Raw genomic sequence first — 17579 nt, forward strand, 5'->3', positions numbered from 1 at the left:
TGAGCAGTAAGAAAAGAAGTAAGATTTTAAATGACACAGTTTATTTTATTTTTTGATTTGTTAATTCAATATAAATTAGGGCTACCACGTCCGCTTTTACATCAGGCTAGACGTTTTGCACGCATTACATTACATTCATTACAGGAGGCACAGGGGTGGACGAAAATATGGAAACACCAAAGGACAGCACATTACCATGCCAACGCGGAGCGGGGAAACCTTTGGCGTTAGAAACAGATTCCAGTTACCTGGGAATTGATAAATACAGGTCCTGTATGGTTTTCTAGGGAATCTAGTACCACTCATCATCATCATCCGTTATCTGCTATATTAGCAGGTCCTTTGCCTCTCCATTTTCTGCGATCCATTGCTTCCTTCTTAAGACTGCTGTATGTTGTACCGTCCATCATGTCATCCAGTATCTGGAATCTCTTCCTTCCTCGCTTCCTTTTCCCTTCTACATAACCTTCTAAAACTGTTTTCATCAGTCCGTCGTTTTTTCTTAATATATGCCCAATCCAATTTCTTTTTCTTCTCTTTATTACATCTAATAACTGTCTTTTCTCTCCCACTCTTCTCAATGCCTCTTCATTTTTTACTCTGTCCATCCAACTTATTCTTTCCATCTTCCGCCATGTCCAGATCTCAAAAGCCTCCAGCCTTTCTCTGTCTTTTTCCCTCATAGTCCATGTTTCAGCGCCATATAGAAGAACACTCCATACAAGACATTTTATGAGTCTCTTTCTGTTCTCTATCCAGACCGCTCCAGAAGATTCTCCTTTTCTTATAAAACGCCTCTTTTGCCATTTCTATCCTTGTTTTAATTTCTGTGGTGCACTTCCAGTCGGTGTCTATCCTGCTTCCAAGATACTTAAAATTTTGCACCTGTTGAAGTGTTTCTCCATTCAGCACAATTTTTACTTCCTTATTTCCTCCTATTGCCAATACTTTTGTTTTATTTGTGTTAATTTTCATTCCATATTTTTTCCGTTGGTTGCAATGGTGTCCACCAAATCCTGTAATTCTTTTTCCCCTGTGGCTAGAAGGACCATGTCATCAGCAATTCTCAAGCACCTTACTCTTCTTCCTCCAATTTCTACTCCTATGTCATCTAATGAGCATTGGTCAATCATATTTTCCAAGTACAGGTTGAAAAGAGTAGGTGATAAACAGCATCCTTGTCTTACTCCTTTCCCTAGTCTGATCCAGTTTGTACTTTCTCCTCTCACTTTAACTGAAATTTTTTGATTAAGGTATAATGAGCTTATAAGTCTTCTGGTTTTCCAGTCCACTCTCTTTTCCCTCATAATAGTCGCCAGCTTGTCCCAAACCACATTGTCAAATGCCTTTTCTAAATCGATGAAGCACATATATAAGTCTCTTCATTTTTCAGTAAACCTTTCTCCCAAGATTCTTAGGAGCCCTATTGCATCTCTGGTGCCCGTATTCCGTCTAAAGCCAAACTGCTCCTCGCCGAGATTCTCCTCTATTACTTTTTCAAGTCTTTTATTAATTATTCTTAACATCACTTTGGCTGCATGGGAAATGAGGCTGATTGTCCTGTGCTCGCTGCATTTCTTGGTTCCTTGTTTTTTTCGGTAATGGAATCATTACTGTTGTCAAAAAGTCCTCAGGCCACCAACCACTGTCATATATTTTATTACATAACCTCAATATTTCTCTTATTCCATTGTGGTTCAAGCATTTTAGTATTTCTCCCGGTGTTGTATCCGTACCTACTGCTTTGCCATTTTTCATTGCAGCAATGGCAGACTTTACTTCTTCCATTATGATGGCCGGTCCTTTCTCTTCATCGCTTACACTGTTGTGTGATTCAAGTTCCAGAGTTTCTGGTTTGCTATTTGTGTCATATAGCTCCTTTATATATTCTTCCCATCTCTGTAGGACATCGTCACGATCTTTGTACACTACCTCTTCGTCTTTACTCAAAATTTCCATAGTAGCACTTCCTGCTCTTTTTTGTTCTTATGTCATAGTCTTTACTCTGTTGTATAGTAAGTCGTATCTTCCCTTCCTGTCCAGTTCTTCAATTTTCTGTTTCTCTTCGCAGTTCGTTATTTAACCTTCGGTATATCTTTCTTGCATCTTCAGTGTTCTTGTTTTTCAATTTTCTTCTCTCCTCCATCTTGGAAATTATTTCCTGTGTGACCCATGGTTTTTTTTACCTTTTCCCTTTTACATATCCTATATTTTGCTGTAATGCTTTAATGATTCCTTCTTTCAGCATATTCCAGTACTCGCTGGCATCATCAGGTGCTTCTTTGTCTCGTACTGTGTTTAGAAAGTACCGAGACAGCATTTCTGTAATTTGTTCTTTGTTGAACCTTATCTTCTCTAGATCCCACTTCTTCACCATTGTCGCCTTTTTCAGTTTTTTTCATTCTTATTTCTATTTCTGCCATAAGTAAGTTGTGGTCACTATTAATATCTGCACCTGATAATGTGTGCACCTTCTTGATTCCATTCCTGTATCTTTCTTCTACCAGTATAAAATCGATTTGGTTTCTGTATTTATCCCCTGGTGATTTCCAAGTGTAGAGCCTCCTCTTATGGTTCTTGAACCATGTGTTTGCCGCTATCAGCTGCCTTTCCCTTCAGAACTCAATTAACCATTCACCTCTGTCATTTCTCTTTCCAAGACCATGACAGCTTACTATGAGCCTAATACCACTGTTCCCCCTGAAATAGTGAAAAGCTCAGCTGACGTTGAACTATGTGGATACCGATCACGCCCCTTTCTCTCCAATGTAGGTCACACACACTCCATAATATTGAGATATTGTGACTGCAGCGGCCAGAGGAAACGAGACAGTCCATCCTCGTACTACCAAAACCAGTTCTGGACTACGTGAATTGTGTGAACAGGTGCTTCGTCGTTATGGAACACAGCATCGTCGTTAAACCATGGAATGGACTGGATTAGCTGGAACGGTCACGTAATCCGTGACAGTACTGTCACGGATTACGTGACAGTAATGCGACCTTGCAGGGTAAGCATGGGGCTGATTCCAGAGTGAGATTTTCACTCTGCAGCGGAGTGTGCGCTGATATGAAACTTGATGGCAGATTAAAACTGTGTGCCGGACCGAGGCTCCAACTCGGGGCCTTTGCCTTTCGCGGGCAAGTGCTCTACCAACAGAGCTAGCCAAGCATGAATCACGCCCCGTCCTCACAGCTTTAGTTGTGCCAGTACCTCTTCTCCTACCTTCCAAACCTTACAGAAGCTCTCCTGCAAGGTTCGCGAAAGGCAAAGGTCCCGAGTATCTAGTCTCGGTCCGGCACACAGTTTTAAACTGCCAACAAGTTTCATATCACCGCACACTCCGCTGCAGAGTGAAAATCTCATTCTGATGATGTGGCTGCCCGAATCGTCATCGACCCCCAACGTTGTTTCACTCATGGTAGCAGGCAGGTTGCATCGTAGGCTTTGTACAGCGTACGTTAGGTAAAAACTGGGCTAGAAGCTGGTAACATTGTCAGTAAGACTCATCCCAACAACAGACTCTCTTCTCCATAGTCCAGTTATTATGGCTTCAACGTTACGTTTTCCAGTTACGGAAACTTGCATGAGTGATGTGTGGCTTCGGAAGTCCCGCTCGCCTTGTGATTCCCTGCTTATGGAAGGCACTTCGTGTTCCGATGGTGACAAGATTCGTGAGTGCCACATTTACCTCTGCTATGACTTTTGCAGTTATCATCCTCTTATTTTTCCTCACAGTCTTCATCAACGGTCATCTGCCACAATAAGTGAAAACCAGCTTTTGGTCCGAATTATGACATAGAGGATGATATTTTCCGCTTTCCCCGTATGCGGTATAAATCTTCGATACAGTGCCTCCTGAAACACCAAACACGTTGAATGGCTCAAATGGCTCTGAGGACTATGGGACTTAACATCTATGGTCATCAGTCCCCTAGAACTTAGAACTACTTAAACCTAACTAACCTAAGGACAGCACACAACACCCAGCCATCACGAGGCAGAGAAAATACCTGACCCCGCAGGGAATCGAACCCAGGAACCCGGGCGTGGGAAGCGAGAACGCTACCGCACGACCACGAGATGCGGGCCAAACACGTTGACTAACTTGGTTTCGGAAACACTCACAGTAAGAGCACTGATAACTGGACCTTGTTCAAATACACTTAGCTCCGAAGTAATGTACTCACAATTACACAGAACCATTATTGACACCTCCAACGTACTGAGGGCATTGGACAGGTGCCGTCCGTGGTTAAATACAATAGAGCCACCTGCACGCTTGGCTGGCCTCTGTATTTATGTTCGAGCATGCATTTCTCGATTTTGGTCAAACCTCCGTACGTCGTAAGAGGTCTTACATGAAGTGCAGAATAAAATAACCAATAAAATTGTCTTTGCAGTTTTAATTGCGTATATTTCACGAATAAGCATACATAGGAAGGTGCGGTGGGCGGCATAATGTTCACATCCTCCTAACATTTTTATTTGTTTTTGATGGTTAGCTATTCACGAAAAGAGCCATAGAACATATCCGTCAACCAGATCCAGTGCAACTTCTGAATTCGTCACACAAGCGTACTTATCACCTCCGACTACCAGACAGCGGTTCACGGTGCTCAAGGAAACCGAAAGTCACCTGAAGAGCACGAGATCTGGGCGTCCGATCACGGACATCGGAGGAACTGGAATATATCTTGGAAATCCTGCGGGCTACAGCTGGCACACACGTTGAAGTATCTTAATCAATACTAAACAGATACTAAAAATTCAGGTGTGGGTGAACATTATGGCCCAAACTGCACCATCAGACATTCCGATTTCTAAAATATACGTGATCAAAGTTGTATGGATAGTTTTGGGAACGCAAAACACATTCGTTCGTGAGAAGTAAAATAACTTCAAGTTAAAGGCAGATAGATCTGAAGTATCAGCACTCGCAGCAATGCCCAAAAAGGAACGAGTGGGTATGAAATATATTGAGGAGTGTGATAAAACACGTCTAATGTGGATGGAGGAAATCATACTGATTGACAGACTAATAGCGGAAGAAACATAACACGAAGAAGATGGAAATATTTCTTTTATAGTTTGACGGAGGCAATCTGGCAATAGACTTAATTCTGGGACGGGAAAGCTTGACAAATGGAATTGTCGTTGCCATCACTCGTTCACCCTTGATGAGAACATTCTGCTTTGCAGAAGTGGTTTAGTGACATTTACAAACTGACTATCTTTAAGTGTGGCAAATAGTTTTGTCATGCTTCACTGGGCCGTATGCAGATCCTACGTGAAGCTGGTCTAGTCCATTTGTTTCTTAACTTCCTATCCTTCATTTATATATTCAGTACGGGACACGATTTGGCTGGTGTAATATTTTCCTCGCCCCTTATGATAGGAGCTATGGAGCTACGAGGACAACAATGTGGTTCAGTATCACACGTTCATACAGTTTGTATTCGTGATATAACTGCGATATTGGGCGACAACAGTTCGGAGGATCTGGCTCTTTCCCACGCTTTAGCAGTGCCACAATCATTGTCGACATCATTGGGATTTTGGACCAGGTCCAGGACGTATTGTTTATCTGTTTCATCTGTTCAACACAAATGTCTTCATCCGAGACTATTTTTTTATATTTTAGTCATATATTGAGGTTTTTGCAATGAAAATGACATAAATAAGTTATTCGAGCTTCGCTGTGGGCATCTGTTGATTTTTGGTTTTCCACATAGAAGGAGCTGATGGGCAGCTTTGATGGGTGCTACTTTTGACATTTGTTTGACTACTTTAGGGTCACTGTCCAGTGTTTTGACTAAATACCACGCCCTTGTTCTCCTGGCAGTCACGTCCATTTCTTCCAAGGTTCTAATCCACTTTCTACGGCTTTTCTCATTTAACATTTTCATTGGTGCAGTCACTCATGAGATAGACTCTTCACCAACGGCATGTTGCTTGTGAAGTACTTCGTATTTGTTCAAGATTTCCCTTCATTCATCTTTGAGACATGAGATAAGACACTGCCTACAATTTTGCTGCATATCTCCCTTCGAGGTTTTTAGGAGATCATCTACGAAGTTTTGTAATTTTTGGTGGTGAACTGAGTTTCCTTATGTCTGCAGCGAAATCTTCAGCGTAGTGTATATATTTGACATTTCTAAAATTAGACGTTCAATGAAATTACAATTGTGTTGTTCTAATAGGAATACATGTCGGGATTCGAGTTCACCTGTGTTACATTTTAGGGATGGTTACCTATACCGTTTTGAGGCATCAATCTCGCTTGCATGCGTTGGCGAAGTAGTGCCGTAACTGAGACTTCACATGTAGCTGTTAAGGGAGCATTTCGGGTAATATAATTACAAGATATTTATTTCAGCGCATTTTTCCAATATGTGGCCGTTGTCAACCGTTTATTTGTAGCGGTATGTGTTGCTGTGACGGTTAAAGTCTCGAATTGTTTTTTTTTTTTCAGATTATGGAATTTTTGTGGCGATGTCAGGCATTGCTGTAGGGGATCTGCGTTTCGTGCTGCGTTCGACTGTTAGCAATTCTCCGTGATTGCACTGTGTATTGTAACACATACAGTGCTGCGTTCGATTGTTTGTAGCTCAGGGTGTTTGCACTGGAAATTACATGCTATATTGTTTCCTGTGGACATTGCGCTGTCATGTTTAGGACGTGTTCTGCGGCTGAGCGCTTACCCTTTGCTTCCCGTCTCCTTTCTTCTTCGACACGGTGCACTTCTCTGATTCACACTATGACCGATTTGTGGGTGCGACAAGGCTTCTACGTTATTTGGTTTTATTTTTTTTTGGGGGGGGGGGAGGTTGGGATTCTGTCAGCGTTTATGGCTTCGACACGTCACGGTTGTCTCCGAGTAGTGACAGTTCTCTTCCTCGTTTCGCTCTGACTTTCGGTTATGGAAGGATTGGCCGTTGCTTTTTATCCCAACATTTCCGTGGGCCGCCGACATTCTCTGTCTGGAAAGTATGCAATTGTGTGTTCCTCCCGTGACCAACCTGCTCTTACTGAAATGAAACAGGGCATTAAATTTTGCGCAGACTGCAGACTAACTTGTTGAAGAGGAGGACTGCAACAAAAGAGAAGGAGATGGAGAGGGGTGTCATAATTTATTTTGTCTGTGTTTGGCAGTGGTAGGATAGCAGACAAGTGAGACTAAGTATTGCGTTATGATGAGCCGACAGATGAAGCGCGCATAGTGTATTGCAGTCACGTATTTTGCGTGGCCGTAACCATTCCAACTGGGCAGTTAAGGCACAGAAATGATGAAATAGGTAAATGTTGCAAATGTAAAGCTTTCAAGTATTAAAAGTCAGTTCTATCCATAAAGTGTTTTCACAGCTCACGTCGTACTGGATTACACAACATTGACATCTAGCTCCGCTTTGCAGCAATGTTGTTATTTCGTCTTTCAGATGGATTTCATTGTTGTGATCCCCACGTAGAAATGCAAATAAAATGTGTTTCATAAGAACGAATATCCTCAGAAGTGCGATTAACTGTAGCAGTGTACTGTGTAGCAGCTTTGCGCTGGCAAAGTGCAACTGCGAAAGAGGCTTCGAGGAGTTCTGCGGTCTCCTAGCAACGGGTGCCTCGGTTGCCACCAAGCGGCAGCAGACGGTCCCCGTAGGCTCGTCTCAGCTCACATCACCGCCGATAATTAAACGGTGACGGCCGCTGCCGCAGAACCGCGCAGTTCTGTGCGTAACTTCGCTGTGCAGAGGCCGGAAAGCTGAGCAAAGTGACGGGGCTGCCGATATATTGAACTACAGACATTAGAATATATTCAGAAGTACACTATCCGCCAAAGGAGAGAGACGGTGTACTGCGCAGCACGGCCGAAGCTAGCTGAGTGAGGCTAGGACCGAGGGCATGGAACTGCCGTTTCCTGGCAACGGGAGCCTAAATTGCCCCAGCGCGACGCAGTGCCGACGTCATTATCCCCGCAGCTTAGTTCATAACACGGCAGATAATTAGAAAGGCGTGGCCGGAAGGTTGACGGCGTTGTCTGTGTACATTCACAACAGCACAGTAGGGAATTCTGTGCAGGCGGTGACCCCTACGAGGTCGCTGTGCTGCTTATTTTCTGCTGCGAATGTTGCAACTGAATGTTACTATCAATTCAGCCCAGGCATCTCCTGTAGCAGAGAAAGTGATTTTACAGCCACAGTTCTATAAAAGGGGACTGGCATCACACTCACTAATTAAGGTTGCAAATAGTTTTATTGTCTGAATCACCGCCGGCTTCGAGCGATAAAAACTCATCTTCAGGTGAATAAGAGTATAACCGCAATATGGAGAACTATAATAAGAACGTATACACAACTTGTCATTTGTTCGGCATAACAGCGTTGGTAATTCGCAGGCCAGCTGTAAATATGATGTCGATACGGTCGGGTTAGTCAGACTGAAACAACGGTTGCAATAAAATTATCGGTATTACTTACAGTGGTGCCATTTAAATAATTTTTATATTTTTAAGAAATGTGACTTCTGTGTAACTATGTTCTTTGATATAACATTGATGTAAATGATTTATTCTTTATTGATGATAATTTATATAATTGTTATTGACCTATGACAATAATTTCAAAAGTATTGTGCTGTAAAAGAATGTAAAAGCTAAAAAGTTAACTGTAATAATGGTGGTTCATGCATAGAGCAAGTACGTTTGTAATCCTGTAAAACTTGGAGGAAAGTCGCGCCACAACGTATCTGGCAAGGCTACCGTCTGCTTCACATCTCCTGTGCAACAAGCTACGTAAATTTGAGTATTAACTGTGTTTTTCTTATTTATTACTTATTCTTCTGTGTGATTTTGCTTTTAGGAAGCTTTAATTTTCGAGTACTAGTAACAGTGTTCCATAGATTTCGTGTTTGTTTTAAATACAGACCAGAGACAGTTTGTGCTTATTTTCATTGTTTCCAACAAGGAGTGTCTAGGAACCACCATTTAGTCAGCTATCAGTCGCCTTTAGTGAATTATACTTAACTCTCTACAGTAAATTATTGATTTCTTAGGATGGATAAGATGTGTGACTGCTGTGTACGGACGCAGGAGGAGCTGGCCACTGTTCGCGGGCAGCTGAACGTGCTGATGGCCGCGGTCAGCCGTCTTCAGGCTGCTGCCTCGCAGTGTAGCGGCAGTGGGGAGTCTGGTGCGTCGCATGGTACACCCCAGGTGTTACATGCTTCACCCTCTGTCCCTGCTGTTGACACATCTTCGCGGGTACCGGGCGCGTTTGGGCCACTCTCTCCCCAAGGGGAGTGGCGGGTTCAACGGTTCGCGTCACACGAGGCGGAGGGTCGATGTGGAGGCTGGCCGTGTGGCATAGCCCGCTCTGCCTGTGCGTGAACATGTGGCCGCTCCTTCACCAAGGTCCGAGCAAGCACAAGGGGGGAGGGGTTTATTAGTGATTGGGAGCTCCAATGTTATGCGGGTGATGGAGACCCTTAGGGAAATAGCGGAAAGGTCGGCGAAGAAGGCCAGTGTTCAATCTGTCTGCTTGCCGAGGGGTCTCATCCGAGATTTGGAGGAGGCCCTACCGGCGGCGATAGAGAGCACTGGGTGCACCCGACAGTAAATTTTTGGTCATGTCGATATCAATGACTCCTGCCGTCTGGGTTCAGAGGTCATCCTCAGTTCGTACAGGCGGTTGGCGGCATTGGTGAAGGCGGAAAGCCTCTCTCACGGGGTGGAATCTGAGCTAACTATTTGTAGTGTCGTTCCCAGAACCGATCAAGGTCCTCTGGTTTGGGGCCGAGTGGAAGGCCTAAACCAGAGGCTCAGGCGATTCTGCGGATATGTAGGGAGCAAATTTCTTGACCTCCGCAATCGGGTGGAGAAATGTAGGGTCCCCCTGAATAGGTCAGGCGTGCACTACACGCAGGAAGCGGCTACAACTGTAGCGGAGTACGTGTGGACTGCACATGTGGGTTTTTTAAGTTAGAGAATTCCCTCCCTAGGCCCGACTAGACACCTCATCAGACGCGACAAGATAGCAGTAGACCAAACGCAACAGGGAATGACAATATTAATGTGCTAATAGATATCTGCAGGAGCGTCTATAGAAAGGTCTCAGAACTGTTGTCATTAATAAACGGTCACAATGCCCACGTATTACTAGGGACGGAAAGTTAGTTGAAACCAGATGTAAACAGTAATGAAATTCTAAACCCAGATTGGAATGTATACCGCAGAGACAGGCTGGACAGTGAAGGGAGAGGCGTGTTCATAGCGATAAGAAGTGCAATAGTATCGAAGGAAATTGACGGGATCCGAAATGTGAAATAATTTTGGTGAAGGTCACGGTTAAAGCGGGCTCAAACATGGTAATTGGATAGAATGAGATTTTCACTCTGCAGCGGAGTGTGCGCTGATTTGAAACTTCCTGGCAGATTAAAACTGTGTGCCCGACCGAGACTCGAACTCGGGACCTTTGCCTTTCACGGGCAAGTGCTCTACCAACTGAGCTACCGAAGCACGACTCACGGCCGGTACTCACAGCATTACTTCTGCCAGTATCTCGTCTCCTACCTTCCAAACTTTACAGAAGCTCTCCTGCGAACCTAGCAGAACTAGCACTCCTGAAAGAAAGGTTCGCAGGAGAGCTTCTGTAATGTTTGGAAGGTAGGAGACGAGATACTAGCAGAAGTAAAGCTGTGATTACCGGGCATGAGTCGTGCTTCGGTAGCTCAGTTGGTAGAGCACTTGCCCGCGAAAGGCAAAGGTCCCGAGTTCGAGTCTCGGTCGGGCACGCAGTTTTAATCTGCCAGGAAGTTTCATGGTAATTGGATGTCTCTATAGGCCCCCTGGCTAAGCAGCTGTTGTGGAAGAACACCTGAAGGAAAATTTGGAAAATATTTCGAGTAGATTTCCAGACCATGTTATAGTTCTCGGTGGAGATTTTAATTTACCAGATATAGACTGGGAGACTCAAACGTTAATAACTGGTATCAGGGCCAAAAGATCCAGTGAAATTATTTTAAGTGCATTCTCTAAAAACTACCTTGAGCAGTTACACAGAGAACGGATTCGTGGCGATATCAGACCTTCTGGTGACAAACAGATCCTAACTATTTGAAATAGCTAACGCGGAACAGGGAATCAGCGATCATAAAGCTGTTAGAGCATCGGTGATTTCAGCCGTAAATAGAAATACCGAAAAAGGTAGGAAGATTTTTCTGTTTATCAAAAGTAACAAAAAGCAGATTTCAGAGTACTTGACGGCTCAACACAAAAGCTTTATCTCAAGTACAGATAGTGTTGAGGATCAGTGAACGAAGTTCAAAACCATCGTACAATATGCAATAGATGAGTATGTGCCAAGCAAGATGGAAGAGATGGAAAAGAGCCACCGTGACGAGTTAGAAAACTGCTACGGAAACAAAGGGAAATTCACAGCAAACATAAACATTCCCTGCAGACAAACAAATATTACACGAAGCGAAATGAAGTGTGAGGAGGGCTATGGGAGAGGCGTTGAACGAATTCGAAAGTAAAATTCTGTGTACTGAATCATAAGAGTCCAGACACTCTATGACCAAAATGGTACTGAAACAGAGGATGACAGACGGAAGGTCGAAATACTAAATGACTTCTTTCAAAGCTGTTTCACAGAGGAAGACTGCATTGTAGTTTCTTCTCTAGATTTTCGCACAGATGATAGAGTGGTAGATATCGAAATAGATGACACAGGGATAGAAGAACAATTAAAATCGCTCAAAAGAGGGAAGGCCGCTGGACCTGCTGGGATACCAGTTCGATTTTATACAGAGTACCCGAAGGAACTTTCCCCTTTCTTGCACCGGTGTACCGTACGTCTCTGGAAGAGCGTAGCGTTCCAAAAGATTGGAAAAGGGCACAGGTCATCCCCGTTTTCAAGAAGGGACGACGAACAGATGTGCAGAACTATAGACCTATATCTCTAACGTCGATTAGTTGTAGAATTTTGAAACACGTATTGTGTTAGAGTATAATGACTTTTCTGCAGACTAGAAATCTACTCTGTAGGAATCAGCATGGGTTTCGAAAAGACGATCGTGTGAAACCCAGCTCGCGCTATTCGTCCGCGAGACTCAGAGGGCCATTGACACGGGTTCACAGGTAGATGCCATGTTTCTTGACTTCCCCAAGACTTTTGATACAGTTCCCCACAGTCGATTAATGGACAAAGTAAGAGCATATGGACTATCAGACCAATTGTGTGATTGGATTGAAGAGTTCCTGGAAAACTGAACGCAACATGTCATCCCTCAATGGAAAGAAGTCTTCCGAAATAAAAGTGATTTCAGGTGTGCCGCAGAGGAGTGTCGTAGGACTGTTGTTATTCACAATATATATAAATGATCTTGTGGATAACATCGAAAGTTCACTGATGCTTTTTACGGATGGCGCTGTAGTATATCGAAATTTTGTAACAATGGAAAATTGTACTGAAATGCAGGAGGATCTGCAACGAAGTGACGCATGGTGCAGGGAATGGCAATTGAATCTCAATGTAGACAAGTGTAATGTGCTGCGAATATAGAAAGAAATATCCTATATCATTTAGCTACAACGTAGCAGATCAGCAACTGGAAGCAGTTAATTCCATAAATTATTTGGGAGTTGGCATTAGAAGTGATTTAAAATGGAATGACCATACAAAATTAATCGTCGGTAAAGCAGATGCCAGTCTAAGAATCATTTGTAGAATCCTAAGGAAATGCTGTCCGAAAACAAAGGGAGTAGGTTACAGTACCCTTGTTCGCCCACTGCTTGAATACTGCTCACCGGTGTGGGATCCGTACCAGATAGTGTTGACAGTAGAGAACATCCAACGGAGAGCAGCGCACTTCGTTACAGGATCATTTAGTAATCGCGAAAGCGTTACGGAGATAATAGATAAACTCTAGTGGAAGACTCTGCAAGACAGACGCTCAGAAGCTCGGTACGGACTTTTGTTGAAGTTTCGAGAACACACTTTTACCGAGGAGTCAAGCAGTATATTGCTCCCTCCTATGTATATCTCGCGAAGAGACCATGAGGATAAAATGAGAGAGATTAGAGCCTACACAGAGGCATACCGACGATATTTCTTTCCACGAACAACACGAGACTGGAGTAGAAGGGAGAAACGATAGAGGTACTCAAGGTACACTCCGGTCAGGTGGCTTGAGGAGTGTGGACGTAGATGTAGATGTAGAATAGGGAAGATGGGTCTGGCAGACGAAGCTCTTGTGTGGCAAGAGTCAGTCGGGGACTAGCAGGCAATGGGTGCACATCTTCTGAATAAGAGGCGAGAAGAACTGGAAAATAATACAATACAGTCTCGGATGCGGAAGTAATGCGGCTTATTATTCATGGTATACGAGGTGCATTCAAGTTCTAAGGCCACCGATTTTTTTTCTCCAGACTGGAAAGAGATAGAAACATGCGCATTGTTTTAAAATGAGGCCGCGTTCATTGTCAATACGTCCCAGAGATGGCAACACCGTACGGCAGATGGAATTTTACCGCCAGCGGCGAGAATGAGAAATGTTTTAAATACTTAAAATGGCGACGTTTTCCTTACTTGAACAGCGTGCAATCATTCGTTTTCTGAATTTGCATGGTGTGATACCAATTCAAATTCATCAACAGTTGAAGGAGACATGTGGTGATGGATGTATGGTTGTGTCGAAAGTGCGTTCGTGGGTGTGACAGTTTAATGAAGGCAGAACATCGTGTGGCAACAAACCGAAACAACCTCGGGCTCGCACAAGCCGGTCTGACGACATGATCGAGAAACTGGAGAGATTTGTTTTGGGGGATCGCTGAATGACTGTTGAACAGATCGCCTCCAGAGTTGGCATTTCTGTGGGTTCTGTGCACACAATCCTGCATGACGACCTGAAAATGCGAAAAGTGTCATCCATGTGGGTGCCACGAATGATGACGGACGACCACATGGCTGCCCGTGTGGCATGTTGCCAAGCAATGTTGACGCGCAACGACAGCATGAATGGGGCTTTCTTTTCGTCGGTTGTGACAATGGATGAGACGTGGATGCCATTTTTCAATCCAGAAAGAAAGCGCCAGTCAGCTCAATGAAAGCACACAGATTCACCGCCACCAAAAAAATTTCGGGTGACCGCCAGTGCTGAAAAAATGATGGTGTCCATGTCCTGGGACAGCGAGGGTGTAATCCTTACCCATTGCGTTCCAAAGGGCACTACGGTAACAGGTGCATCCTACGAAAATGTTTTGAAGAACAAATTCCTTCCTGTACTGCAACAAAAACGTCTGGGAAGGGCTGCGCATGTGCTGTTTCATCAAGACAACGCACCCGCACATCGAGCTAACGTTACGCAACAGTTTCTTCGTGATAACAACTTTGAAATGATTCCTCATGCTCCTTCCTCACCTGACCTGGCTCCTGGTGACATTTGGCTTTTTCCAACAATGAAAGACACTCTCCGTGGCCGCACATTCACCAGGCGTGCTGCTATTGCCTCAGCGATTTTCCAGTGGTCAAAACAGACACCTAAAGAAGCCTTCGCCGCTGTCATGGAATCATGGCGTCGGCGTTGTGAAAAATGTGTACGTCTGCAGGGCGATTACGTCGAGAAGTAACGCCAGTTTCATCGATTTCGGGTGAGTAGTTAATTAGAAAAATATCGGAGGCCTTGAATGCACCTCGTAGTTCGGTTAGCTGTGCGCTACGACAATCCGACGCTAGGAAGAGGATTTTCAGATCGTGGTACACAGGAAGAGTCAGGGATACTTTTCCCATCCTTTTTAGAATATCACATGAGATGGACGCTGCCGCCACCTTCATCCCTCATTAGCAATTGAGTACCGTAAAATTGCATGGACCAGGTATGTTGTTCAGTTTTCAATAATAATTTTGTGTTCTGTGAACTTCCTGTTGAACCACCGTATATGATCCTTAGTCATTTACCTAGAGGGGGTCCGATCCTAAGTGCAACGGTAAATCCGAGAACCCTGTGTAACTGAACTGGAAAGGAATTATTTTCCTTAGCAAAAGTTACAAATCTTCTTGGAGTTGTAATGTGCATAATTATTTAGTGAGCATATGTTCTGAAATACACCACGTAGTTTTCATTGATACAGTTAAAGCAGTCATTTTGAATATTCTTTTAATTGAAGTAATAGTGTTTACAGTTTCGTGTGTAATGTAGTTAACACTGTTTTCCATTGTGTGTTGTAACTAAAGTGTTCAACCACAGTCTGAACCTACCAATAAATTAGTTTCTGGATGTCCAGGATGGTTGTTGAACGAAGCTAAAATGTCACGTGTTAACACACACCAGAAATAAGCCTTTGGCTTCAATTGTTTAGACTGTACTAGATCCAGGTGCCACACACTCCATTTCAGCTAGATAATGTAAGATAATGAACATTCCTTGGGAATGGAAATAATATTCAATACAAAAGGTACTACTAGTTCAAAACTATTTTAATGGTAATAATTTCCTGTAATTAAACTGACAAAAGAATCGCTTGTACGTGTCAATAGTGCTCCACCATTAGTAATCATTTACCTATAATTATCATCATTTTCCTACTATAAAATACAGATAGTAATTGTTATTGAGGGCCAGTTGACGCCTAAACACATTAATAGGTCTCCAGTGTAGTTCAAATGAATTCTCTTGAACACTGCAACACAGAAGTTTAGTATTAAGTAAGGTCAACCCACATACACTATGTGATCAAAAGTATCCGGACACCTGCCTGAAAATGGCTTACAAGTTCGTGGCTCCCTCCATCGGTAATGCTGAAATTCAATATGGTGTTGGCCCACCCTTAGCCTTGACGACAGCTTCCACTCGCGCAGGCATACGTTTAATCAGGTGCTGGAAGATTTCTGAGGGAATAAAAAAGCCCATTCTTCACGGAGTGCTGCACTGATAAGAGGTATCGATGTCGGTCGGTGAGGCCTGACACGAAGTCGGCGTTCCAAAACATCCGAAAGGTGTTACATAGTATTCAGGTCGGGACTCTGTGCAGGCCAATCCATTACAGGCATGTTATTGTCGTGTAACCACTCCAACACAGGCCGCTCATTATGAACAGGTTCTCGATGGTTTTGAAAGATCCACTTTCAGTGGATTCTGATGCAATTTGGAATTCCTGTGTGATGGTCTGGATAGATGTCTGCCTACTACACGTTACGACCCTCTGCAACTTTTGGCTGTGTCATTCAGCAGACGAGGTCGGCCTGTACGCTTTTGTACTGTACGCGCTTCCACTTCACTATCACATTGGAAACAGTGGACCTTGGGATGTTTAGGAGTTTGGAAAGCTCGCGTACAGACGTATGACGCAAATGACACCCAATCACCTGACCACGTTCGAAGTCCGTGAGTTCCGCGGAGCGCCCCGTTCTGCTCTCTCACGATGTCTAGTTACTACTGAGACCGATGATATTCAGTACCTGGCAATAGGTGGCAGCACAATGCTCCCAATATCAGAAATCTATGTTTTTGGGGGTGTCCGGACACATTTGATCACATAGTGTAGTTAAATTTCTAGCTACTACTGAGCACAAGTTTGCCTAATTAGGCTGGGGACCGTTTATTTCCACGTAATTACAATTTGAGTGATTACTAATAGAAACTCAGTTCGATTTCCATTTTTTTTGCTATTGTTTCCCCTCGATAGCAATCTTCCTAGAACCGAAAAATAGTCCTATACGTTCCATTATACATAGTCACGGCCACAAAACTCCTTTCACAGATGTATCGTTATCGGCATAGTACTAATGTAGTAGCAGCCAGTAGTGTTATAGGGTGTCGCACCTGGTAATCAAGAAAAGTACCTAAAGAGATGAACGCTCAAAGCATGAGAAAAGGAGGAACAGTATAAGAGAAAATCAGCTTAGATGCGGTATGATACAGTGGTAGAGCGCAGTTGGACAGTGAAATCTCATTGCTGTAACAAACAGGTTTTCAGAGATATATAATCTCTTATTATAGTTCTTCCGTTTTTCTATTTCTTTCACGTTCACCTGAAGATGTGTTTATAATTGCCCGAAGATGGTCGCGATTGAAACAATTAAATTATTTATAACTGAAGCTGTTTGTTACCTGATTCCATGATCTTCAGTTACGAATGCTCTGTTAAACTAATTTTATTTTACTAGTTAAGCACTTGCTTGACAGCGAGCCTTTAAAAAAAGGAACTTGGTGACTCAGTAAGAAACAAACGTTTAATTAAGAGTCCGTTCAGAATAGTAATTCACATTGGTTCAGTTTTGAAGCATGTCACTTGATGTCCCAAGCATAAGACGGTGGACTCTGAACAGCTTTGCTGTCTCTAGGCAGACTATGATATTTTCATTACAACTCTAAATAACTTTGCAGACTTTTTGACTCCCCTACTACTCCATAAAAACCGACTGCTGAGTAGAAGTGTACTCTTGCAGGAATTAACTGAGCTGACTGCAGATTTGCAGCCACTGATCTAACCTGTTTGCATCATGATTCAAAACAGTGTTCGCATCGGCAGCCTTGTGCAGCGACGTGAAGGGCGTGGTTAGGACTGTTGATATTTTCAAAAATAGCG

General features: G+C 43.4%; 2 non-coding genes across 2 annotated transcripts; one reads left to right on the plus strand and one right to left on the minus strand.

Annotated features, from left to right (window-relative positions):
* Positions 1-10434: 10434 nt before the first annotated feature.
* On the minus strand, positions 10435-10509 carry Trnas-uga (transfer RNA serine (anticodon UGA)). The gene has a single exon. It is a non-coding gene; the product is annotated as a tRNA-Ser (tRNA).
* A 200-nt stretch (positions 10510-10709) lies between these two features.
* On the plus strand, positions 10710-10786 carry Trnas-cga (transfer RNA serine (anticodon CGA)). Its single transcript has one exon. It is a non-coding gene; the product is annotated as a tRNA-Ser (tRNA).
* The last annotated feature ends 6793 nt before the right edge of the window (positions 10787-17579 follow it).

The sequence above is a fragment of the Schistocerca cancellata genome, unplaced genomic scaffold (genome assembly GCF_023864275.1).
Source record: "Schistocerca cancellata isolate TAMUIC-IGC-003103 unplaced genomic scaffold, iqSchCanc2.1 HiC_scaffold_718, whole genome shotgun sequence".
Classification (NCBI taxonomy): Eukaryota; Metazoa; Arthropoda; class Insecta; order Orthoptera; family Acrididae; genus Schistocerca; species Schistocerca cancellata.